The sequence below is a fragment of the Lissotriton helveticus genome, chromosome 10 (genome assembly GCF_964261635.1).
Source record: "Lissotriton helveticus chromosome 10, aLisHel1.1, whole genome shotgun sequence".
Lineage (NCBI taxonomy): Eukaryota > Metazoa > Chordata > Amphibia > Caudata > Salamandridae > Lissotriton > Lissotriton helveticus.
Genome location: NC_136071.1, coordinates 70,734,818 through 70,761,671, shown reverse-complemented (window position 1 = coordinate 70,761,671; position 26,854 = coordinate 70,734,818). Strand labels below are relative to the sequence as shown.

General features: G+C 48.7%; 1 protein-coding gene across 1 annotated transcript in view; it reads left to right on the top strand.

Annotated features, from left to right (window-relative positions):
- Window positions 1-6,766: 6,766 nt before the first annotated feature.
- The window catches only part of LOC144785901 (metalloproteinase inhibitor 3-like), a 177,151-nt gene continuing 157,063 nt past the window's right edge, over window positions 6,767-26,854 (top strand). Inside the window, exon 1 of the mRNA XM_078664772.1 lies at window positions 6,767-6,880. The gene's annotated coding sequence lies outside the window, so the exon portion shown is untranslated. The remainder of the gene's footprint in view (window positions 6,881-26,854) is intronic.

Here is a 26,854-nt window from a genome sequence, read left to right as displayed (position 1 = left end):
TATATTTATACCTGAAAGGTGTCCGGGTTTGACGTAAGGTTGGACATAAGACGTCAATAAAGATGTCACTAAGAACTGACCATTCTTTCAGTGCTCGCAGGAGTTCTTGGACAAATCAAAACAGAAGCATGGGGAATTCGCAGGTTGCTGGAGGTTTGGTTTGTTTAAAAAACTCGTTGTACTCTCTAGGAGTCTGGGGAAGTAGCCTTGCTTAATTTGGACTGTATGGGCTACGACTAAATATGGATATGATTCTTATGCCTTTATAAGGATATTATTTATTATAGCCATATAAGGGCATAAATTGGGAATATCGAATTAGGGTCCTAGATAGAAATACAACACTGGGTGCACAGAGGGAGAGGTAAGCTGCCTTGTTTTTACTTTTCTACACTTCCTAGTCTGCATTCTGGTGTCATGGCTGGGTATCAATATACCCATCAGAGATTGTGAACTAGTCTGCAAAATAAGTGGAGCTTTGATTGTGATGACTTTGTACATGATGCTGCTAGTTTTAGAGATGAGGCCAGCTTCAAGAGGAGGCAATGAAGTGCCCTCACTATTCAAAAAGATTATCTGCTATAACCACTCAGCCCTCCAAATAGTATGGAGGAAGTGAGGTTTACAAACTGTGCTTGATTGCTCAGTGCAGTTTGGGGCAGGCATGTATGCCACAGCACCATAAAACATCACCAGTCACCACTGCTCCGACATTATGGGTTTACACAATTGCTATTTTCACTGCTCTCCAAAGACTGACTCGCTCTTTTGAATCTTTATGCCACCCTGCATTGATGTTTGCTATATCCTGAGCACATAGGGTCTGTGTTTGGGAGGCAGTACATTTTATTGTTATCCTTCAAATCCTCAAGGCCACAGGTGAGCTAAAATTAGGGACATAATGCTCTAAATGTATAGAAATAATCAGACTACAAAGAATGTGAAATTAAGTAGCAATGTGTTGTGCGTGTATGTACACTCAACATTGTCATTTTTGTAAGGGACAGGCTTATAACTTTGGTCATTTGAACACATTGGCAAATATTTTTCGAGCTGATCCAGAACTGGAAATAATTGGTCACGATCAGATTTTCACAGCATTATTGTCGAGCAGCAAGTGGATGCATGCATATGACAAGCATATGTTCTGGGTCCTATTGTGGTGAGCTGACACCTATATGTTTATTGAGCTCATTTGTTTTATTGTATTCACTTTAAAATTCAATTACATTGCACTGTTGTTTTTGACCAGTTGTTCTTTAAAATGTACTAGTGACATATATTTACCCTGTCATTGCTTAGTGAAGCAACATCCACCCCACCTGTGAAGTCATCTTTAATAAAATCAGTTTTTGCCAGTGTTGTTGAACCAGGTTATTTGCCACCATTTTGCTAAAAAGGTTGGGGAAGGAACCCCAAATCCATTGTAAAGCAATATTTAACTTATATCTATTTTTGATCAATGTAATTTCTACAGTATGTTTTTTTTATGCAATATGCACACAAACTATTATAAAGAGCCCTTAGGGGGAACCCCCAATCCTTCCATACAGCTGGTTTTAACAAGTTTTCTGTTTTGTGTAAGGTAATTGGCATAATATGTTCAAGTTGCAACACTGGGTACAAATGTTTCAGGAAATCATTCGCAATAGCCTCAACCCACTAAAGTGTCTTTACTGTAACTCATTTTGACTAGCGTGTTTTAAAATTAACCTTTTGTCTCCCGTTTCCTCCACAACACTTGAGAATCATACCATAGACAGAATTATGCAATAATATATATTGCCTATTCTAAAATATAAAAATGTTAATCTTTTTTTCAAACAAATTCTACAGATAGAAACCATTACTTTACCTCCCCAAACCACCTCTTGTCATTATATGGGGCCATGCCCCCCCAAACATATACTTCTGGCTACGGCCCTGGGAACTAGGTTTAAGACTGCTCAGCTTCAGGAACACCAGGGAAGTGTTAATATTCTTTAAATATCCTTCAGTGGAGTGGCGGTTAGGTCATGAGAGCTTCATGGCTCCATTTCTCTAATGTGCAGGCCCACTTAAAGATTTCTATTTCACTGATCAAAATGGATTACTGGTGCATTACAAGGTGCCTGACTGCCTGGCCTGATGTCCATTTCGGGATCAGGCAGCCAGGCATTGGCAGGCCTAAGTGCATTAGAGCTCATATGGGATCGCTTCAGCATGATGGTGATGTCATAATACAAAGTTCACACTTTCACAGTCCTTAATTCTCCTAAGGAGACGTGGTGCTATAGAGGTGCACGACACTGGCTGAAACAAGTCTAATCAGGCGTTGCACCAGAAGCCCTGTGTGCTAAACACCACGCCACTCAAGGACTTTGACTTCAGCATTTCCACACTCGTCTGATTGGAAGATTCAGTAGAGAAGATTTCATCATACCGTAGCTTGTAGACAGTCTTTATTTGGAGAAACACTGCCTGTTTTTGTCATGCAGCAGCAGTAAGTGTTGCCAAATTGGGCTAGTTCTTGTACAAACAGTTGTGCAAGAAAATAATCATTAGTGCTGGTGCCACAATACTCTGCTATTTTTAAAAAGACTGTGCTATTTTTTAGGAAATTAGGCTAAGTCTTAGAGGTTATCAGAATTCTAATAAAAAAGTTGGGACTGGCCTAAGAATTCACAGATAGACAGGGTAGGACTGGGACATGAAATTAGGCTTGGGCACCAAAATGAAGGTAACTACCATGGGCAAATCAAATAGCTAAAAAATGGCTCACATTATAAAATCAGGCTGGTTTTGAGCTTCTAAGCACACACCATATGGGTATTTTGCAAGCTATACTAGACTTCATGCATTTGTTTTTGCTACAGGCAATGCTTGTGGTAATATCATTAAATCAACCGTAACAAGCATTGGCAAAGCCAAAAGGTCTCGCCAATTAGAGACCTATTGGATTTGTCAATCGGGTGTGGGTGGCTAACCGGGGTAGTGAAGTAAGGGAGATGAGGTAGGTGGGAGGGGGAGAAGACACAGGATTGAAAAAATAGGGAGCGGTGGGGATAAGTAAAGCACCACATTTATAATGCCTTGCCGCTGTGTTTTTCAGCCGAATAAACAGACTCACATGCAGGCCCTCTGCTTTAGAAGTACTTTAAGGCTGTGGCAGCCTTAAAGTGTCAAGCGTTACACTGTCCATAACGGTTACTGCCTGACGTGCTGGTGCCTGCTAAAGTAACGAGTCACGCACATAGGGTATGCGCAGTGTGCCGGGTGCGAGCCCGGCCCCTCCCATGAGCAATCCTCTCAGGCGCTCTGGTTGTGCTAATGGATCGAGTGTTATGAGGATCATAAATGAGTGAAGGAGTTTTACATCACTTGCTAACATTTCAAAAATAGAACTCTATGCTTAAAAAAAGTAAAAACCTAAATTACAACACGTAATGTAAAAAAATTGACAAATGTGACGATTAACAGGAACGGATCTCGGAGGGACATTTGTCACAATGTATGTGACGATTAACAGGAACGGAGTGACACAAAACTCGAGCACTTGTGTCAAATGTAGTAAATGTGATGATAAACAGCAACAGATCTTGGAACAACATCTGTCCCAGCAAATGTGAGGATAAGGAGGAATGGAGAGACTGATTATGTGTGCTCTCGTGTTACGGGCAGAAACCAAGGAAAACAAGTGTGATGCATCACAGAGGGTGTAGAAATTCTTTATTGCATGATTAATACAAATCTCTGCAATTGAGCTAAAAATACAGAGTTGGGCACCTTTGCAAAGCACATAAAAACAACTCATTTCATTGCTATGACATTAGTTAGAAAGCCATTTAAAAAATTGCAGTGTTTTTTATTTTATTCTTTTGTTAATACCATTAGCTATAAGTGAGAGTTATTAAGCATAATTAAATGACCCTAAATTAAAAAATTAAAATCCAGGAGTTTCCATATGGCAGACATCAAATTGTAATGTTTCTGCTTGCATCGCGGAGGGGGTGGGGAGAAGCACACCTGTGAGAGAGAGCAACACCATATTTAGCTTCAGCAAAACATGAAAACCAAATGTAAATGTCAAAAACTTTACGCGCAGAGCAGCTCAAGTCACCTAGTTTCTAGTTTTTATGGCCTGTAGGTAATTATGGGGTAGGGCGCCAGGGAGAACCCATGGGCGGAGAGTGGCCAGTAAGACGTGCACTGACCAGTGGAAACATAAAGAGGGTCTGCTACTCACCGAAACGCCTCGTAATTGCGACAGAAACAGTACGACTTTCGGTTTTCAGAAAAAACGCAAACAAAGAATCCTTACAAATTTTTAGCTATCAAGTTTCTTTCATGAATGTTAAAATTCTGTGCAATTTTTTAAATAACAACAGCAGACGTTGATTCCATCTTTTTCATGGAGATTAAGTCAATATTAAAACAGGACCGAAAGGATTCTACATCTCTCCTTCAGTTACACCAGGTTAACACAAATGAGGCTTGGTCAAACTAGTCATTAGTCTTGGAAGTATTTCAAATGTTACCTGGGTCCGGCGTGGCAATGGAGAGCCAAGGGACTACTAGGACTAATAACGTACATGGCGATCTCTCCTTCCAGCATGGTGCCACGGTGCATGCTGTCCTGCTGGCATAGACAGGAAAGCACCGACCATGCAGCTAACGTACACGGCGATCTGCGGGCCATGAAGACAAGAGACGAATGGTCCGCAGATCTCCATATACGTTAGTTTCATGTTTACAACACAAAAAATGCCATTGTCTGAGCACGTTTTGTTTGGAAAGCCCAAAAAAAGCAATACTAAATCACAAGCTGAGGCAAAAGAAAAAATTGTGTGCCGGATGGAACATAAATGGCCTGAAGGGAAATGATACAAGTAATTGGGCCAGGCTCCATGGGAGGGAGCAACACAGCATAAGGAGGGACATGTATAACCGATTCATAAAGGAACGAATGAAATGCGATGGGCATGCTCTATGACCACAGAGTAGATAAATGATGTCTTGAAGAGACATTGCATGCGCTGCTTAGGCGAGACCTAAAAACTAGCCCACCTATAAACAGCCCATACACTGATCTGTCAGACTAGCCCATTTGGCACTGCCTGATTGCCCTCTAGGCCAATCCTACCCTGCGTGTGGACTTGGGAAACTATGATTTGAAAAAATAAAAAAACTGGCAGCCAGCAGAAGGGGGAACTGCACACCACCTCCATCCATGCCAACAGACCTATTCAGATGGGAGACCTCGGAAAGGGGGGGCCGCCCAGGCCCCCCGCACGTATGGCGGGGCGCCGGACCCCCTCCCGTAGCCCTCTCGATGTTGGGGCGTGCCTCTGAGCCGCGTCTTGATGACGTGGTGGGGCGTGCCCCGCCAGCGATTGGTGGAGTACACCGCCTTGACCCGGAAGCAGTTGTATGTTTCCGGGGATAGGTGGGAGGCTCTGGTGGGGGGGGGGTGGACCAGTGCAAACTGGGGACTGGGGAGCGTGGGAGCCATCCTCTTTCTCCCCCGCTCCTCAGCAGGCTGCACCGGTTCCGAGCCCCCCGCCTGGCCGGTGAAGTTTTTTCCCACCCACCAGCCCCTGATGCAGAAATGTGTAGTTAATAATTATTCAAAGATGTGAATGGTTCTTGGAGTACACGTTAAATTGAATTACTGGTGTTACTCAGGCCGTCCCCCCCCCCCCTTTTTACAGGATATATAGATGTGGAGTGTTTGTTATGCTTTTTCCTAAGTGCATGTTGAGAATTTTTTATCCTTAGGTTTTTCTCCCACTTATAGGTCAACAATTGTCGTATTTATTTGTAAGTCTTCGGTCAGGCGGTAAGGTCATGATCGGTGAGCAGTTTATTGAAGGTCCTTGGGGGGCGGCACCATTACGAATGGGCTCGCCCAGGGGGAGGGGCCATTGGCCTCTCCTAGAACTCCAGGGGCAGGGTATCCGCTTGGTTGGATGGGTGCGGGGATAGTGGGGAGTCACGCTTTCTTCTTTCGGCTGCGTAAGTCACCCCGCACGGACACTATGACGTCATTAAACGGCGCACAGTGAAAGGGCCCCCTTTTTAGATCAATGGAGTTTCAGGGAGCGTACGTGGGTAACCGGGAGGGGGGAAAATACTCTCCCGGTAACGGGCCCTCATGCGCACTCACACGTGAGGGCGTAGCTGGTTAACAGGGATCGGACACCGGTTAAGACCTTGCCGTAGGCCCAAAAATGTTATGCAAAATTCATACGTACGATGTTAGATTCGGTTAGGAAACTCTTTATATTAGAGATTTGTTAAGATTAGTCCTTGGATACCTGTCTACATCATGTGTGATCTAATGCCTAAATTTTGTATACATTTGTAAATGAAAATGTTTATTTTGACAATTTTTCATTTGTTTTCATGTTTTAATTAATACGGCCGGGGGTCGCAAGGCCCCCTGCCTTCCAAAAGAACTCAGTGTGAGACTATTGGCCTTGGGGTATGGTGGTGGAGGGGGTGACCGGCGTCCCTGACCATATGTTTTTAAGCAAAAACTTGCTTTATTTCAGCAATTTTCTACCTAAAATTGCCTTGCTTCAATGTGGAAAATAATGTCCTCCGAATTTTGCTTTTTCCAAATCTCCCTTGTTCTTTAGTGCACCTCTGTAAGCAGCCAGGGTGCATTCCTGGTTGCATCACAGACCCACAGAACCTCCTTTGCAGCGGGGCCCCTTTTGGCTGTTTTTCAGCTAATTTTTGGTTGGCTTTGGGCTAGAGAGGCGGGCTCTATAAAAGACTCTCGTGTGCGTCTTTCATCAGAGGCAGTTGGAGCATCCGAAGAGCGCGCCACAGATGTGACCCACTTTCTTGCCCAGCTGTTTATAGACTGCGTGCACGGACGGTGCTGCTGTCCCAGGTAAGGCTTTCGTTTCCTTACAGCTTCATTCCCTGGGGCACAAAACTACTTGTCAATGACAGATTTCAAAAGACAGATCGTGTGTTTCAAACTTTTTTTCGGTCCCTTCTACCCAGGGTGTTTCCCACTGTAATTGATGCTCGCTGTCTGTCAAGAGACATCTTAAATGTGGCGTAGCGACAAAGCTGTCGAGTTTGGAACTTGGGACCTAGGTTTGAGGGTCAGCGGAAGTATTAATATCCAGTGATCCTGGGCAAATCACCTTATCTCCCCGCCCACAAAACATGAAGGGCTACTTCTGTAATACAACTAGTGATTCTGTAAAGTGCTCCGATGCCTGCGGGTCGAGTTCGCGCTATATGAAACTGCAAAATATACTAATGACTTTGTATTTGTATTTGTATTTGTAGGGGTATTTGTAAAGCGCGGCGGTCGCTCCGGAAGGAGCATCATGGCGCTAAGAATCCTTGATTACTTTGGAGAAGTACTTAAGCCATAAATAAAAGTCGTCCAGCTTCAAGAATTCACAACGTCACATACATTCCGAGCTTCAAGTCTCTTTAAAATGTACGCCCTCTTTTTCTTTGCGATTGGGATGCGAACTAAAAAAAGTTGCCTCTGTGAAATAAAGCAGGTATTCTACACTTCTGCAGTTCGAGTCGCCTGCTGCTGTGTTGCACTTTCACTTTCGAGACAAGAGGCGTGATGTATTGGAAGCATCACGCAGATTAATCCTTACGCATATCGAAATATTAAAGCTAATATATCCAGGATACAACCACAGAAAGAATAGGATGAAAAATAACATTTGCACAGATTAGCGCCTGTCTGACTGTAAAAGTAGTCCCAGGAGATGGCAGCCCTCACGACTAAATATTGCCTCGAGTAAAACTCCACACCTGCCGTAAACTCTGTAGTGAACGCTCCTACACTCTGACTGAGCACTGTAGATTTGTCTCTCATGACAGTCACTTGTCTGCCAGTGCCCTTTGCAAAACAACAAATAATGGTCCTTTATTTTAGTCAATGTTGCCAGACTGGATTATGTCCAACCAGTACAAACATGAATAAGTGGAAGAGGTGTGGCGCAGCGGCCAGGGCGCCTGACTCTGGACCACGGGTTTGCGGTTCGAATCCTGGAAGCAGGTTAGTCCAGCACCATGTGACTGTCTAGGCAATAGCTCTCTAAGGGCCAGATGTAGGTGGCCGTTTCAGGCCATTTACCGATTTCGGCTGTTACCGACCGGTAAATGGGTTATCGGTATGTAGGGGCACTATTTTACAGAATCGGTAAATTTACCGATTCGGTAAATTTACCGATTCGGTAAAATACCGAATCGGTATTTTTACCGATTCGGTAAATCTGAGATGTAGGTGGGACTCTTCAGAGTCCCAAAAGCCTTACCGAATCGGTATTTTACCATCAAATCCAATTTGATGGTAAAATACCGATTCCCGTGTGCATGCACACCTATGCCATATGACAGGCAGACCTGCCCTTAGGGCATGTATGCCTGACACATGGCACCCGAGCCTGTTTTGGGGGGGCCAGAGGGTGTCAAAGTGACACCCCCTGCACCCTTGTGAAGATCAATATTTACCGATTCGGTAAATACCGATTCGGTAATGCCCATTCATTCCTATGGGCTTCAAAGCCCATAGGAATGAATGGGCATACCGAATCGGTAAATACCGAATTGTTCCGATTCGGTATTCCAGCACATCTGGAATACCTACATATCCACCCCTCAGATTTACCGATTCTTAATTACCGAATCGGTAAAATTCGGTAATTAAGAATCAGTAAATCGGGGGAGGAGCTTGGCGGGCATCCGAGATGGCCGCGTGAGCCCAGCGCTCCCCGGACCCCCGCCGCTCCCGGCTTAATATCCTGCTTTAATCCTGATTTCTTGCGAGGATTCATATAGAGGACGTTGGGCTGATCCACCTGGACCCTTCAGAAACTGATTTGGACATCGGGTGCCTGAATTATGTTCGATTGAACTTTTGGGCTCCGCCCCCGAAGTGCGCCCGGAACTGGGTGAGGTTCGGTGGCCGTCTTGGAGTTGAACAACAACGGCAGGGGGATTAGTCTTGTGAGTCCCCCTCTTAAGTTTCGGTTTCGTTTCTGCCTCGGACTGGGACATTGGTGAGAGGGTCAGGCCAGAGCTGCGGCCGGGACACACGTAGGTTGTCTGGCCCTTGGCTGCACTGTTCCTGGAGTGGGCTGCCTCTATCCTGGTGATACCCCTCTTGAAGTCCTTTGGTCCCAGGGCCTCCATTTCTGGTGCCCGGTCCGTCGACCCTGGTGACATTACTCGTGACGCATCTTCAAAATGGCGGGCAGAGGGGACCGAGAGACGCGCAAGACGAAGACACCTCTGCGCGGGGGTCCGGTTCAATCTAATGTTATGGATCGTTATACCCACTCTAAGGGGTCCCCCGGAGCTGCCCTGTCCGGTCCTACTGCGTCGGACCAAGTAACGGATGCGTCGACGGAGCCCTCCTTGCAGGACATCATGGGCGCCATTTCTGGCATGAGGGAATCCATAGGCCAACAGTACGAAACTTTGGCCCACAAACTTGACACTGTGGCAATTGAGGTGAATTTGATTCGAGCCGATCTCTCCAAGACGAACGAAAAGGTGAAGTCATTGGATATCAAATCTGCCAGCCTCACGACGGACGTCTCTGATATTCAGACGGAGATTGGCAATCTCCGTAGGGTGAATGATTTCATGACCCGGCGCTTGGAGGATTTTGAGAACAGGGCACGTCGCTGTAATGTTCGCGTGGTTGGTGTGCCGGAGAATCCAGAACCCCACTCGGTTGATCTCCTGGTTGAAGACCTTATCCAGAACCACCTTTCTCCGTCTGGCCTTAGTAAATTTTTCGCAGTGGAGCGCGCACATCGTGTTCCGGGGGGCCAGGGCAAGCCAGGCGCCCCGCCGAGACCTATTGTTGCAAAGCTTTTCCACTACAGAGATCGGGACGCTATCCTGCAGGCCTCGCGGGTGAAGGGCCCGGTAGCCTTTGAAAATGCCACGGTGAACTTTTATCCGGACTTTTCCCAACAGGTCCAGAAGCAGCGTATGGGATTTCGTGGTGCCAAGAAACGTCTTAGGGACTTGGGGATGCGTTACGCAATGCTCTTTCCGACCAGGCTGCGGGTAGAGTATAATGATCGAACTTTCTTCTTTGATCGGCCAGATGCTGCGAATGACTGGCTGGACTCCCTGCCTAATCGTCCTCATGAGACTGAGTCCGAAGCCCACCCGGGCGGTGCTGAAGGTGGTGTAGAGAGCTGAACGTTTCGTCTTTGACTGCTGCCTTGTTTTGTGTAACTGGTCCGGGGATGTAAGCCTATGTTCCTCTATCTCATTTGTGTTTTGATGTATAGTCTACTTCTCGCCACTGGTTGGATCGGGGGGCGGGTGGGACGGAGCCTTTCCTCCTCCGGGGTCTTTGTGTAGAATAGGGGTTATTGGGCGACAGGCACACTGCAGGTTGGGGGGGCTTTTTAGCTTTTTGCAGGGGTGCAGGGTGGGGGGTGTTTTCTTGTTATTTGGGGGGTGGGTGGTTGGGAAGTTAGTTGTTTGTGTGTTCTGTGTTCAAGGCGACTTTATTCTGTATTTGAATTGCTTTTTGTGGTCATGCTCATTGGTGGGGGGTTTGGGCTTTGTCGGGTGGGATGGGGGGTAGCGGGTTGCGATTTGTTTCGTGGAACGTTAACGGTCTGGGTGATCGTATCAAACGAAGTGTGGTGTTGAAATGTATACAACGTTTATCCCCTGACATTGTTTTCCTGCAGGAGACTCATTTGATAGGCAATGTTTGTCACGCACTGAATAGGTGGGGCTATCGCCTCGTAGCACATTCGGGGTTTACCTCGGGTTCCAGGGGTGTGGGTATCCTTATTCGGGCTTCCCTCCCCCTGGCTATTGATGATGTTATTCAGGATGACCGGGGGCGGTTTGCTGTCCTTGTGGGTCGATATGAAGGCCGTGCCATCTCCTTATTAACTGTATATGTGCCCCCCGGCTTGCAGACTTCTACCTTTTCAGATTTGGGCCGTGTCTTGTTGGACCTTCCTGATAGTACTCTCTTTCTGGCTGGTGATTTTAATTCGGTAGTCTCTGGCCTCCATGATCGCCACCCCCCTAGGGATACCCCGGCGGCTCAGCAGTGGTTGGGTGGCTTTTTGGATGCCTTCGGCCTGGTGGATTGCTGGAGGCTTTTGCATCCTACGCAGCTTCAGTATACCTTTCACTCTGGTGCCCATGGGAGTCTGTCTCGGCTGGATTATTTCCTGATGCCTGCGGCTCAGTCCCCGGCGGTGCGTGAGATTGTGCACATGCCCAGGGGTATCTCTGACCACTCTCCGCTCTGGCTTCGTTTTGAGGTTGGGGTGGAGGCAGTGGGCAGGGTGGCTCCCATTAATCCGTGGTACCTTACCTCCCCCGAGACCCGCACCCTTTTGCTTAAGTCCTTGGACTCGTATTTTCTGGATAACGAGGGGTCGGTTTCATCTGCTGTGTCCCTCTGGGAGGCCTTTAAGACCGTGATTCGTGGGCAGGCCCTCTCCCTTATTGTTGAGGCTAAGAGAGAGAGGAATAGAGAGGTGGTTGAACTTGAGGGGGAGATTTCTGCATTGGAGGAGGGTTTGGAATCTGGTATCACGCCTGAGAAGCTCCATGCCCTGGGTCTGAAACAATTTGCTTATAAGTCCTTGGTCACGGATGCCGCCAAAGTGATGTTTCGGGAGCAACAGGGACGTTTGTATGATGTGGGTGATAAAGCGGGTAAATTGCTGGCGTGGCTGGATAAGAAGGAGAGAGCTAATCGTGTGGTACCCGTGATTCGGTCTGCATGTGGTGTGAGTGTAACGGACCCGATTGGGATAGTTGACCGGTTTGCCGAGTACTTCCGTGTGGTGTATACCCCTGTGTCTGTGAGGGATGTGGTTGACTCTCGCCTTCTGTTGCGTGATATAGCCCTGCCCGTTGTTTCTGATTTAGACCGTGTGGCGTTGGACTCCCCCTTTACGGTTGATGAGATAGCTACTGCCATCCGTTCCCTCCGTTCGGGCAAAGCATTGGGCCCGAACGGGTTGCCAATCGAATTGTACAAGTTGCGTCCCGATAGGGTGGCTCCGTATCTCCGCGTCATGTTTCTGGAGTCGCGGGAACGGGGTATTCTCCCTTATGATCAGAGACTGGCCACGATAGTTGTCATCCCCAAGGAGGGTAAACCACGTGATCTTTGTTCCTCATATAGGCCCATATCCCTACTAAATGTTGAACCCAAGGTATTGGCGAAACTCCTGGCATCCCGTCTCTTGACGGTCATTAGTGACTTGGTCCATCCGGATCAATCTGGATTTATCCCACATCGCAACACGGCTCTGAACCTACGTCGTCTTCACGGCGCGATCGCGAGGGCGGGGCTTCTGACGGAGCCGGCCATTTTGGCATCGTTGGATGATCCATGGCCTTCGACACGGTGGAGTGGCCTTATCTTTGGGCGGCTCTTGAGAAATTTGGTTTTGGCCCTGAGTTTATTGGTTGGGTCCAGTTGCTGTACGCGGCACCTCTGGCGCAAGTAGTGGTGAATGGTAGGGTCTCGGCTCCTTTCACCCTTGGCAGGGGTACCCGTCAGGGATGCCCCTTGTCTCCGTTACTGTTTGCTCTCGCCTTGGAACCATTGGCTGCCTGGCTTCGGTGGGAACCGTCTCTCAAGGGGATTCGCTGGTCTCCGGACTTTGAGGACCGCGTTTCGCTTTACGCGGACGATATCCTTTTATATCTCACCTCCCCGCGTAAATCTCTGTCTGTTCTGTTTGACGTTCTTGCTTCTTTTGGAGCCAACTCGGGCCTCGTTATTAACTGGACCAAGTCCTGTGTATATGTTCTTTCGGGCGTTTTGCCCCCCTTGCCGAGCAGACTTCCTATCCAGGTGGTCCAGTCGGGTTTCAAGTATTTAGGGATTTTTATTACGCTGGACCCGACGCTCCGCTTTGAGCGTAATCTCCTCCCACCGTTGCTTAGACTGCGCTTGGATGTGGCCCGCTGGCGCAAGCTTCCTTTGTCTCCTCTGGGCAGGGCGGCCCTGTTTAAAATGATGTCCTTGCCGCGATTCCTTTACGCGCTTCGCAACTCCTATGACGCTATTCCTAAGACCTATTTCCAAGAGATTGAGAGTCTTCAACGGCAATTGATATGGGATGGGCGACCGCGTATCGCACTGGCAAAGCTCACCATCCCCTGGTATGACGGGGGCATGGCGCTCCCCGATATCAAGCGATATTACTGGGCTTCCCAGTTGTCTGCCATTAATCACGTGATGTTTTCCCCGGGTCGTAATCCTGCATTCGAGATGGATAGACTCCAGCTTCCGGGTGGGGACTTTGCTAGAGCGCTTTATTCCCGATCGGCCGGGCGCCATCTTGTGGGCCCATCCAAGATTGCAGTAGCTGTATGGCGAGCTGCGAATGTGAGTTTGGGGTGGGAGGATCGATTGACGTTGGCGACGCCGCTTTATGCCTCGGAACGTTTGGGCGGACTCTGGTCTACCAAGGGTTTCGACCGCTGGGATGTGATTGGGATTTGTAAGGTGGGTGACGTGTACTCGAACGGTTGTGTGAAGTCGTTCCAGGCCCTCCAGGCGGAATATGGTTTGAGTGGTAGGGAATTTTTTCGCTACCTGCAGGTCCGGCACGCCCTCTCCTCAGTCTTGGTTCCTGATGAGGCCCTGCCTGAATCTTCCCCCCTCGAGGACCGTGTCCTTGATGGGCATCTTCCCGATAGCACTATTTCTCTGATTTACAAGAAATTGATTAATAATCGGGCGGACTTACTGGTCCGACTTCGGGAGGCTTGGGTTGGCGATGGGTTGGTACTGGACGACGAGGATTGGCAGTCGGCACTCTCTTCTCCCAAGGAGGTGGCCATTCCCGCCCGTCTCTGTTTGGTTCAACTTAAGATTCTTCATCGAGTCTATGTCACTGGTCCGCGTCTGGTTACGATGGGCTTTTCTTCGGATGGGCTATGTAAGCGTGGATGTGGTTTGAGTGCGACTTTTTTACATATCCTTTGGGAGTGCCCAGTTGTAGCTGCTTACTGGACTGCTGTGCTTGAGGTGATGACTGCTGTAACGGATGTGGCCCTGCGGCCTGAGCCTCGACGATGTCTGTTGAATGTGTGGGAGCCCACTGACTACTCAGTGGCCCAGACCAGATGGGCTACCCTTGGTTACATGATTGCGAAGCGGGATGTCGCGCAACTCTGGGGCGCTTCCAGGCCCCCTGAAGTCTCGAGGTGGGAGGACAACATGGACTGGTCCATGTTTCGTGAGAAGACGGTTTATGTGGCCAGGGGCAGACCCAGGGCGTGGACGAAGGTTTGGGGCCAGTGGAATGATTATCGTGGGGGTATTTGCGCCCCTCCCCTTGCAGACACTGCTGAGATTGTCCTTTCTCCCTAGACTAGCGTTCCCGGAACCTTTCCATAAGGTTTTTTATACTTCCGGTTCTCCACGCTGCCCCCCCCCCCCCTCCCGACTTGATCGGGGCCTCCGGGCTCTGGGTGTGTTCTCCTGATCGTGGACCGTCCCCTCCGTTCTTTGGGCTGACCTTAATTATCTGCATTCGCCTTTTAGTGTTTGTTTTTCTTTTTGTAAAATAAAAATACAAATTGTTCTGTGATATCTGTAGAGTAATGCTTTGTACTCGAGCTGTGCCTAACCACGGGTGTACATTTTTATTTCATGCATTGTGCCTTGTTATTAGCGGCCAGCCTGTGAGGTTGTAGGCCCATTCTTGTACTTTTCTATGCTTACTCCAATAAAGGTTTTTGAAAAAAATCAGTAAATCTATTCTACCTACATTTGCCCCTAATCTTCTCGATGGCCCCTGGCGCCTTGAAACCCTCAGGCAATTTTGCGCTTTACAAATACTTGGTTTCATTTTATTTTTTCAGTGTGTCTCTCTTTAGAAGGCTTGGGGCAATCAAACCAGCCTCCAAGTCATAGTGTGCGATTGCCTGGTGTTATGGAAGGAGGCAGGGACCCTGAGCCTGGGAAGGAAGGTGGAGGTAGTAGTCTAGCAGACCTTGGAATTTGAGCAGCATCTTCTCCCTTGTCATAGGGGACCTGCATTTACACCCATGCAATCCTCGGTTGACACCCTCCCCATGCCAACTTGATGTTTGGTGATCTAAGTTGTTCCAAGAAGGACCTAGTGAGTGGGATTGGGATATACTGCAAGTGAGTAAGAGTTTCAGGAGAAGCACCATCTTCATAAGAGATACCCTTCCAGTTCTTGGTTGCTGCAGACTCATCCACTTCTCTCTGTGTGCAACCACATCTATACTTTCTCTCCTCTAGTTGGCTAAGGTAGGTACCTTAGGCCAAATAGGGACCCTTGTTTCCATGTCAGGGAAAGGAAGGACACCTTCTCAGATAGCCCCTGCTCACCCCCTCGGTAGCTTGGCACAAGCAGCCACTTTATCTTTGTGTTTGGTTGCAAGGGGCCAATATTGCATTTTACCGGGTTCCCTGACATAGAAAGAGATACCACACAACCGTAGACCACAGCTGACATCATAGTGGTGACCTCCTGCCCCACCCTTAGTCCTTCTGAAACCTCTATTTGCGCGATGGCCTTCAATCAAGGAAGAGCAACTATGTGGCTGCCCCGCGGTCCACGCAGTGGACCCTCATAAGAAGGCGGCCACCTTAGTGCCACATGAGGGCACACGATACAGCCTAGTGCTGAGGTACCCCCTCTGGATACGCAAGCCAGCGTAATTTCCGGACTTGGGTGGGTGGGGCTATAGGTATAACTACTTCTCCCACCCACCTGGTGTCCTCTTTTGGCCACCTCCTTCACGCTGTTTGTTGTGGTGCTGGTCTTCCTGGATACGCCATCCTGAGTTCTCGTCGTGAGGCTGATGAGTGTAGGCACTGGCCCTCCCACCGCGTGGCGATGCCCGCGTGGGACATTGACCCAGCTGCATATCCCGTGGCCCGGCCCTGCAGGAGGCCCGCCGGCTCAGTGTCAGTCCTTGCAGCTGTGGTTGTGGTCCGGGCGCAGGTCGGGGGCAGAATGGAGGGGAATTTTTCCTGGCCTCTCGCAGATCAGGCTATCCATACCCCGCTACCCCCATTCAGTGGGGCGACCAGCTCCACTCACCACTGCTCGGGACCAGCACCCCCACCCATATGGTAGGATGTTAGCGTGGGGTGGACGGCAGCGAGCGCACACGGCCAGGCACTCCAGCTTGCAGCTGGAGCTGACAGTGAGCGGCGTTGCCGTTTATTGCCCCCACCCTCCCCCGGTCATTCAGGAGGGTTCAGCCGGTTTTGATGCCGCTTCCAACTCGCAGTACCCCCGCGGGTTTGAGACCAATTCTCAAACGTACCTTGCCAGTACCGGACTGAGCCCCCATATGCGGTGCCTGTGTGATGGGGCCATCTGTTCATCGCTAACCATAGCCTGGACGAGCCTTGGCCCATGCAGGCAGAATTCAGGGAGCACGGCGGTGGGGGGTCGGCCGCCCAGCCCAGTGGCATAACCAAACTTGAGGGGCCCCCCTGCAAACTACATGGAGGGGGCCCCCCTCCCATCCTCCGTGCCAGTCTAGAGCTCTCAGGCCAGCGACCTGCCATACTGCAGGGGATGTGGGGCTATTGTTACGCCACTGTCACCAATCCAGTACAAAAGGGGGTGGTGATGGACGGAGCATCTGAACCAATCAAACACTCACACCCAGTCAAAAGATCTGGGTTTGATCCATCACCGTTCTTTAGCCCACTCTACCACCCCAGTTCAGACATGGCTATATGCAAATCAGTCTGACCCTGTGCCTCATGGGAACAGTCCAGCCCGAACTGCCAAGCCATGTCTTCCCTGGCCCAGATCTCTGTACTGGGGTGAATGTATGACATTGTTCTGCATTCTGTCCATCACCTGTTGTTTTGTATTTGTCACCCCGAGTGGGACGGGTATGCTCAGACGTGAGTCCCGTGTTCTCCATGCCACAGGAATCAAGCTATCCCGGCTGAAGAGGGCTGAAAGTCCGAAACCGGTCCTTGGATGCTTGTTTCCAGTCCAGGGAGGACCTGGCTTAGCAGTTCGGGCTGGACTGTTCCCATGGGGCACAGGGTCAAGACTGATTTGCATATAGCTGGGTTCAAACTGGAAAGGCATGGTGAGCAAAAAAAGGATGGCTTTAGGCCCAGATCTCTGTACTGGGGTGAATGTATGACGTTGTTCTGCATTCTGTCCATCACCTGTTGTTTTGCAACTGTCACCAATCCAGCCGTTATAAGTAACACTGGAAAGTGGAGTCAAAGGTTGGGCTTAGTCTGCCAGCCGGCTATCATAGGTGGTGGTCCATTCATTACAGGGTCCCTGCCATCAGTTCGCCAGGGAAATGTACCCAATTTTAGGTGGGTTTCCTGATGCAGACTCCTGTCATGATATACAGCATCTGGCCCACTCATCGTTCAGTTTTGGCATAAGTGCATCCACTGCTTCTTCTCGTTTCCATTTTAAAACATTAGACAATGCCACAATGCAGTATTTCAAAAACATATTTTGATAATACATTTTTATTAGTAGACAATAGCAATCTTAAGAGGCATTGCACAGCTTCATACACATTGGGACACCAATTCCATCACAGTCTCTCTCTCTCTCTCTCTCTCTCTCTCTCTCTCTCTCTCTTTCTCTCAGTGAGTCAGTCTCTCTCTCTCAGTCAGTCAGTCTCTCTCTCTCTGCCATTCAATCTCTCTCAGTCAGTCAGTCTCTCTCAGTCAATCAGTCTGTCAGTCTCTCTCTCTCTCTCTCTCACTCTCTCTGTAAGTCAGTCGGTCTCTCTCTCTCTGTCAGTCTCTCTATCTCTCTCTTTCTGTCAGTCTGTCAGTCTGTCTCTCTCTCTCTCAGTCAGTCTCTCTCTCTCTCTCTCTCAGTCAGTTTCTCAGCCAGTCAGTCTCTCAGGAAGTCAGTATTCAGTCTCTGAGTTAGTCAGTCGCTACTCTCTCTCCACTCTATCTCTCTCTCTCCTTTCTCTCTCTCAACTCTCTCCACTCTCTCTCCACTGTCTCTCCACTCTCTCTCTCCACTCTCTCTCTCTCCACTTTCTCTCTCTCTACTCTCTCTCCATTCTCTCTCTCTCTCTCCACTCTCTCTCCACTGTCTCCCTCCACTCTCTCTCCACTCTCCACTCTCCCTTCTCTCTCTCTACTCTCTCTCCACTATCTCTCTCTCCACTCTCTCTCTCTCCACTCTCTCTCTCCACTCTCTCCCCACTCTCTCTCTTCTCTCTCTCTCCACTCTCTCTCCAATCTCTCTCCACTCTTTCTCCACTCTTTCTCCACTCTCTCTCTACTTTCCCCACTCTCTCTCCACTCTCTCTCTCTCTCCACTCTCTCTCTCTTTACTCTCTCTCCTCTCTCTCTCTCTTTCTCTCTCTCAGTGAGTCAGTCTCTCTCTCTCAGTCAGCCAGTCTCTCTCCCTCTGTCATTTAGTCTCTCTCAGTCAGTCAGTCTCTCTCAGTCAGTCAGTCTGTCAGTCTCTCTCTCTCTCTCTCTCTCTCTCTCTCTCAGTCAGTTTCTCAGCCAGTCAGTCTCTCGGGAAGTCAGTATTCAGTCTCTGAGTTAGTCAGTCGCTACTCTCTCTCCACTCTATCTCTCTCTCTCCTTTCTCTCTCTCAACTCTCTACACTCTCTCTCCACTGTCTCTCCACTCTCTCTCTCCACTCTCTCTCTCTCCACTTTCTCTCTCTCTACTCTCTCTCCATTCTCTCTCTCTCTCTCCACTCTCTCTCCACTGTCTCCCTCCACTCTCTCTCCACTCTCTCTCTCCCTTCTCTCTCTCTACTCTCTCTCCACTATCTCTCTCTCCACTCTCTCTCTCTCCACTCTCTCCCCACTCTCTCTCTTCTCTCTCTCTCCACTCTCTCTCCAATCTCTCTCCACTCTTTCTCCACTCTTTCTCCACTCTCTCTCTACTTTCCCCACTCTCTCTCCACTCTCTCTCTCTCTCCACTCTCTCTCTCTTCACTCTCTCTCCTCTCTCTCTCTCTCTCTCTCTCTCTCTCTCTCTTTCTCTCTCTCAGTGAGTCAGTCTCTCTCTCTCAGTCAGCCAGTCTCTCTCCCTCTGTCATTCAGTCTCTCTCAGTCAGTCAGTCTCTCTCAGTCAGTCAGTCTGTCAGTCTCTCTCTCTCTCTCTCTCTCTCTCTCTCTCTCTCTCTGTCAGTCAGTCGGTCTCTCTCTCTGTCAGTCTCTCTATCTCTCTCTTTCTGTCAGTCTGTCAGTCTCTCTCTCTCTCTCTCAGTCAGTCAGTCAGTCTCTCTCTCTCTCTCAGTCAGTTTCTCAGCCAGTTAGTCTCTCTGGAAGTCAGTATTCAGTCTCTGAGTTAGTCAGTCTCTACTCTCTTTCCACTCTATCTCTCTCTCTCCATTCTCTCTCTCAACTCTGTCCACTCTATCTCCACTGTCTCTCTCTCCACTCTCTCTCCACTGTCTCTCCACTCTCTCTCTCCACTCTCTCTCTCCACTTTCTCTCTCTCTACTCTCTCTCCACTCTCTCTCTCTCTCTCTCTCTCTCTCTCTCTCTCTTTCTCTCTCTCTCCACTCTCTCTCCACTGTCTCCCTCCACTGCCTCCCTCCACTCTCTCTCTCTCCCTTCTCTCTCTACTCTCTCTCCACTCTCTTGCTCTCTCTCTCTCTCCACTCTCTCTCTCTCTCTCCACTCTCTCCCCACTCTCTCTCCTCTCTCTCTCCACTCTCTCTCCAATCTCTCTCCACTCTTTCTCCACTCTCTCTCCACTCTCCCCACTCTCTCTCTCCACTCTCTCTCTCTCCACTCTCTCTCTCGCTCCACTCTCTCTCCACTCTCTCTCCACTCTCTCTCCACTCTCTCTCTCCACTCTCGCTCTCTCCACTCTCGCTCTCTCTACTCTCTCTCCAATCTCTCCACTCTCTCTCCACTCTCGCCACTCTCTCTCTCTTTCACTCTCTCTCTCCACTCTCTATCCACGCTCTCTCCAATCTCTCTCTCTCCACTGTCTATCTCCACTCTCTCTCCCTACTCTGCCTTGCACCCTTCTCCACTCTGCCTTGCATCATTCTCCCCTTCGCCTTGCACCCTTCCCTACATTGCACCCTTCTCTTCTCTGCCTTGCGCCCTTCTCTTCTCTGCCTTGCACCCTTCTCCCCTCCCCGTGCACCCTTCTCCCCTCTGCCTTGCACCCTTCTCCTCTCTGCCTTGCACCCTTCTCCCCTTTGCCTTGCACCCTTCTCCCCTCTGCCTTGCACCCATCTCCTCTCTGCCTTGCACCCTTCTCCTTTCTGCCTTGCACCCTTCTCCTTTCTGCTTTGCACCCTTCTCCCCTCTGCCTTTCACCCATCTCCTCTCTGCCTTGCACCCATCTCCTCTCTGCCTTGCACCCTTCCCTACCTTGCACCCTTCTCCTCTCTGCCTTGCACCCTTCTCCCCTCTGCCTTGCAACCTTCTCCCCTCCCCATGCACCCTTCTCCCCTCTGCCTTGCACCCTTTTCCCCTCTGCCTTGCACCCATCTCCTCTCTGCCTTACACCCATCACCTCTCTGCCTTGCACCCTTCTCCTCTCTACCTTGCACCCTTCTCCCCACTGCCTTTCACCCATCTCCTCTCTGCCTTGCACCCATCTCCTCTCTGCCTTGCACCCTTCCCTACCTTGCACCCTTCTCCTCTCTGCCTTGCACCCTTCTCCCCTCTGCCTTGCAACCTTCTCCCCTCCCCCATGCACCCTTCTCCCCTCTGCCATGCACCCATCTCCTCTCTGCCTTACACCCATCTCCTCTCTGCCTTACACCCATCACCTCTCTGCCTTGCACCCTTCTCCTCTCTACCTTGCACCCTTCTCCCCACTGCCTTGCACCCTTCTCGGCCCCCCTTGCCCCGCCTGCGGACGCCCACATGGTGCATTCTAACAAGAGTGCTTACCTTAGGGCACCCTTTTGCTGCCTCATCCCTTCTCATATGAGCTTTGCCCTGGAGAATGCTCTCTCTGGGGGCCCCCACTCCCACCCTTGTCAGGGTCCTGAGCAGTGCTCTGTTCTGCCTCCTGCTCTCTGGGGCCCCCACCTCATCCTCTTTCTGGCCTGGCTGGCGCCACTGACTGAAGAGAAACAATGTAACTTGTTCTTTGTTACATTGTTTCTCTTCAGTCAGCCCGGAGCTCAGAGCGAGGGGCTCAGAGCAGGCTGCAGACAGCATGCACCTGCTTTGGAGGGAGAGAGGCTTGCTTTAGCGCAAGCCTCTCTCACACCTCTCACTGAAGAGCTGAGGGGGCCCAGGGCCCTCTTCATTAACTGAAGAGAGTGGGGCCCCCCGCACTGCGGGCGCTGCAGGGGCGTTTGTTATGCCCCTGGCCCAGCTGGGCCGGACTGCATGTGGGGATCAGGGGACACCTCTGAGCCAGCACTGAGGAGGCAGGAGGAGCCTCAGTGTCCCCGGTGCTCCTATCCAGGAGGACAACACTCGTCCGCCAGGTTCAGACAGGGCGTACTACCGGTTGCAACCCACCCCCGTCAGCTTCGCTGCGATGCAAGTCGACATCATACAGGTTGTCGCGCTAGCCGCAGGTAGGCGGGTGGGGGCAACGCTGCTGGAGGGGGAGCCCATGCGAATATGGGATCCCTTGTGCAGTTGTGCACTCTGCCAATCTTGCAGTGAGTGGTAGGGTCCCCTCCAGCCCCACCTTTGCCCAATGCGAATTAAGGATAGGGTGACCAGGCGTCCCCGTTTTGCCAGGACGGTCCCAGTTTTTAACTAGCTCTCCCAGCAAATTTCAGGAAATGTAGCTCATGTCCCTGTTTTTAAAGAGGGTCAACGGAAAACGGTGGGAGGTGTTTTTTATGTTTTACAAAGCAGGGATAGTTAGCAGTTGTTTCAAGAAAGCAATTTAATTTACAGGCAAGCTACTGGGCTTAAAATTGCATCTTATGTATGTTCTTACTGCCTGTTCTGTAATTTCCTGCTGAGGAGCGCTCTCATCGCTTGAAGTAAAATTGTAGTCCTTCTTCTATTTTTGTGAAATATCCCAGTTTTTGGCTTCAAATTTGTCCTCACAGGCAGCACGGTGCGTTATCAGAATGGCGCTGGTTGCCGTGCGTTGTGAGCTTCTTTGGGTTGGTTGAGAGTGCGCTGCAGTCTGTCTTGGCCCGAGTTGTCAGGCCCCGTTGCCGGAGGCCCCTGCGGTGGGGGGTTGCCCCTCGCAGCCCCGCATTTGCGTTTGGTGCTACCTTGTTGTGGGAATACTATGCCCCAGGCGAACAAGAGAATGCCCTTGAGTTGTTTTGCAGTTCATCTGCAACTGCCCCACAGGATGAATGGCAAGAGGCCTAATTGCTTGTGTAAGGCTCTGGTGGGGGACCGCTGGAAGGGCTAAGTTCTGGCATTGCACTGCTAAGTCCTCTTCGCGCGCTGAGTGTGTGTGTCGGTGTGCGCCGTCGGGGTTTCAGGGTGGCCAGGGCAGTCTGGTCGCTTCATCAAGGAATGTCATTACCACTGGCTGGATCTAGCGTCGCTGTAGCTCAGTTAAAGGGGCACAGCGTTAATTAGGGTAACCAGTGTGCATTTTCAAAATAGTTGTAAACACTATATCGCGCAAGGCCAATGTTAATGTTCACTGTTACAGGCACATCCTCATAAAGGAGATGCGGTTAGCTTGGGGCATTCAGGCTCTTTACTTGATTGTGGTATAATTCGTTGTCCTTTCTGTTTCTCGCCAAGGTGGCACAGCACACGCTCAGGCACCCGTACTTCATTCTAGTAATACCATCTTCGCAATTACTGCACCGGGTAAATGTATAAAAACCTTTTCACGCCCAAGGGGATAGCGCAGGAGGTAACATCCCACTCCGATGTCGATGCAGCCTGCAGGTCTGGGTCGGGCCCTGCCTTAATGTAAACTTGCTCGAAGGTGTCAGAGCATTTAGGAAACGATCCGTTAAATGGCATAGGGATTTCAGAGTACACAATTTACTTTGAAGGTGGCTCTTGATGTGTGTTTAAACGTAAAATGTGTCTGCCTCAGAACCTTCCAGGATACTGCCAGCTATGATTCATGTTATATGGTAAATGTGCAAGCTGACATTTTGCAGCCTGTGTTTTAGAGGAGTGACTTACGGCCAGAGCTGTGGGTTGTACAGCTGGGTAGTGTGGTGCAGGCCCGGAGGTGGCTATGTGTGAGGTGCCGGGCTGAGCTCTCGCACGACAACTTGTGTCAGGGTGAGCTTTGTTTGGACACATGCGGTTCACGGGTGTCTCACCCACTGTGCTTGGACGAGCAGCATGGGGCTGCTGAGTGGCACTGTTGGCCCTTCCGGAGGGGGGGAGGTACCATCTATGTCACCTATCACAATATAAGACTGCTTATTGGTAATGCTTTCTGGATCTGATGTTCCTTTCTGACCATGCGGGTGTAATATATACCTTTCCTCGTGCTGCACACAGCACGAGAGATTACTTCATGTTTTCATTTGTATTACCGTTCTATGGCTCCGTTCGGTTCTAGCACTCTGAGCAACGCTAGTCAGTTGCCCGGAGTCCTGGAGTCGAGCGGCAGCACAAACCTGTGGGTGTTGTTATTACATGAATAAAGAAGATACTTTCTTATAACAACGTTTCCTGAAGCCTCTCATTACAATTGGCGAAGAGCGGGTCCCGAACCTTCTCAACACCCACCAGGAAGAAACTCGGCTAACCTTCTGAGACTGCCGACTCTACTCCCATCGTTCGCCTCACCTTTGGAGTTCGTCTTCAACTTTCTACTCATGCGCTCCTTTGCTGGCTGCAATCCATTCTCTTCTGGAGGAATTTCATCCCAATTTTGCCATCTCCTTGGCTGTTCGTCTCGAGCCTACCTTCGTCTCTGTCTCGAGCCTGCCATCGCGTGAGTACCACGTCATCTACCATCACGTGAGTACCACGTCATCTACCAGCGCGTGAGTCATCTCCACACTGACGTCCATTTGACACTCCTCGTTCTAATTTTGACAACATTACTACGTCACCACGCTCACGCACGGCGGCCATTTTGTTATCTGGTTGCCTAGTTACAGCTTTCCACTTCATTTACACGGAGCCGGCTTAACGGAAGCGCTTCAACGAAATTGACTTCCTTCAACAATACAAATTCAGGCGCTTCCTTCATCATTTGAAAGCTACATTACTGGTATTTCGTCATACTTTTATTTACTTTCCTTGAGTGTCGACTTTCATAATTTATTCAAGTCGCTTTACTCCATTGACAATTACAGTACTTACAGTACTTCCTACTCCACAGTTATACTCAGGACTTTATACACTTTCATTTATTTGGCTTATGTTATTGTTTTTTTTTTAAACAATTCTTTAACATAATTTCGTCAAATTTAACTATAACTTATTTCCAATGGCTTCTGCTCAACAATTTGCTCAACCTCCACCTTTCTTGCAACTTCCTGGCAAACCAACTATTCCTTGGCGTCAGTGGGTTAGAGCTTTTGCCAATCACATTGTGGCCATTGACGCAGTTAAGTTTACTCCTGAAAGGAAAGTTGCTATTTTGTATGGTTGCTTAGGTGTGGCTGCACAGAACGTCTTTGAAAATCTTCCAAGATCCCCTGCCCCTGCAGGTGATGCAGGTGATCATTGGGATGAATACAAGGAAGCTTTATCTCGCCTTGCAAGACATTATGGTGAAGAACCTAATGAGATGCTTGAGAGACATAACTTCTTCAAAAGGAGACAACGAGAAGACGAATCTATTGAAGAGTACATTGCTCAGTTAAGAATCTTAGCATCCACTTGCGAATTTGAATCCAATCCCGACATTTACATCAGAGATCAATTTGTTTTCGCTTGTTTTTCAAAAAAGATTCAGCAACGCCTGTTGAGTTGCAAGAAACCTACACTTCAAGAAACTATCGACATTGCCAAGAGCATAGAAAGATCCATTACTACATCCAATGCTCTTCAGAAAGATCAACCTCATACTCCTGTTCACACTTCTTCATTTGATAATTCTAAGTCTGTTAATTTAATTAGTACGAATAGGTCTTTTAGACAATTACAAAAAAAACCTATCCCTTATTGTTACAGGTGTGGTTCTAAATCCCATATTGGCAATAATCCCTCTTGCCCTGCTACAGGTAAAAGGTGTGTTTTATGCAAAAAATTAGGTCATTTCCAGGGTATGTGCAGATCCGTCAAAAAGACGTCCAGACCTTCTATTAATAATATTGTATGTCCTGATTTGGATGATTGCATTGATGAATTCCAAGACATGGTTGTATCTATTCATTGCAATTTCATCGATGCTTCCAAATTAGTCAAAGGTCCATACTGCTCTGCACTGTTTGGGAACATTGAAGTTACTGTAATGGCAGACTCTGGATCTCCCATAACCATTCTTAATGATGTATTTTTTCATGAAAAATGGAACAATTCTATTTCTTTGTTTGAGTCTGACCTCAGTCCTAAGGCATTTGGCGAATCTGACATTATTATGCTTGGCTATTTTAACTATAGGCTAGAGTGTTTTGGCAGATCTATTATTACAAAGATTTATGTTGCGATTAAGGGTCGCAATATAGTTGGCTGGCAAGATCTTGCCAAAATGGGTATCTTCCTGGTTCCTGGTTCGGATGATCCCATTAGAGTGGGTGATCCTCCTGAAGGTTATTCCCCTGTTCCACCTTTTGTTCCGGATTGTCTTCTCATTAATGATCATGAGTCAGACATTAAACAAATCTTGGATAAATTCCCTAAAGTTTTCTCCAACCAACCAGGTACTGTCAAAGGCTTTCGACATGAAATTAAGCTGAAAGCTTCTGCTCAACCCATTGTTCATAAAGTTCGCCCTGTCCCTATTAGTGCCAAGGATGAGCTTAAATCTGTGCTCACTTCTCCTAAAAAGGATGGTATCATTGCACCTTCAGACTCTTCCGAATGGGTTTCGCCTATTGTTATCGTTCGCAAAAAGAGTGGTGAGGTTAGGCTATGTACCGATTTACGCACGTTAAACAAAAATATTTTAGTTGATTGCCATCCCCTTCCCAAAATTCACGACCTCCTCGCCAACCTAGGTGGTGCAAAATATTTTTCCCTAATTGATTTGCGTTCAGCATACCATCAAGTTCCCCTCACTGAGTCTTCTCAAGATCTCACCACTTTTGTGACCCCATTTGGTGTTTTCAAATATTTAAAACTTCCATTTGGACTTGCTAGTGCAGCTAGTGTTTTTCAAAAAATAATGGATCATCTTTTTGAATCTACTCCCGGAGTACAGGCCTATCAGGATGACATTTTGTTTTTTTCTCCTGATTGGAATTCCCATTTATCTCATCTGTCTTCTGTTTTGAGCAAGCTCAATGAAGCTGGCATGACTGTCAGAGCTGACAAATGCAAATTTGGCTCTCAATCCTTAGAATACTTAGGTCATACCTTAACTCCTGAAGGCATAAAACCCAAGTCCTCTCTCATCGAGGCTATCACTCATGCCACCCCTCCCAAGGACAAGGATGCCCTCCGTTCATTTTTGGGTTTGGCAGAATACTATGCCCGTTTTGTTAAAGGCTACGCACAGATTGTTGAACCCCTTCGTTCTTTGCTTCGCAAAGGCTCTAAATTCTCTTGGTCTGAAGAAATTGATGCCTCTTTTAACCACATCAAGAACATGATTGTTGGTGCTCCCGCTTTACATCCATTTCAAGATTCTGCCAAATGTTTCATAATGGTTGACGCCAGTTTAACTGGTTTAGGTGCCGTCTTAGGTCAGTGGGTTTCTGGTAGAGAACACACAGTTGCTTTTTCTTCTAGGAGACTTAAAGATTCCGAAACCCACTATAGCACCATTGAACGAGAGTCCGTGGCTTGCGTTTGGGCCATTGAAAAGTTCAAAAACTACATTTGGGGACGAGAATTTGACTTATTCACCGATCA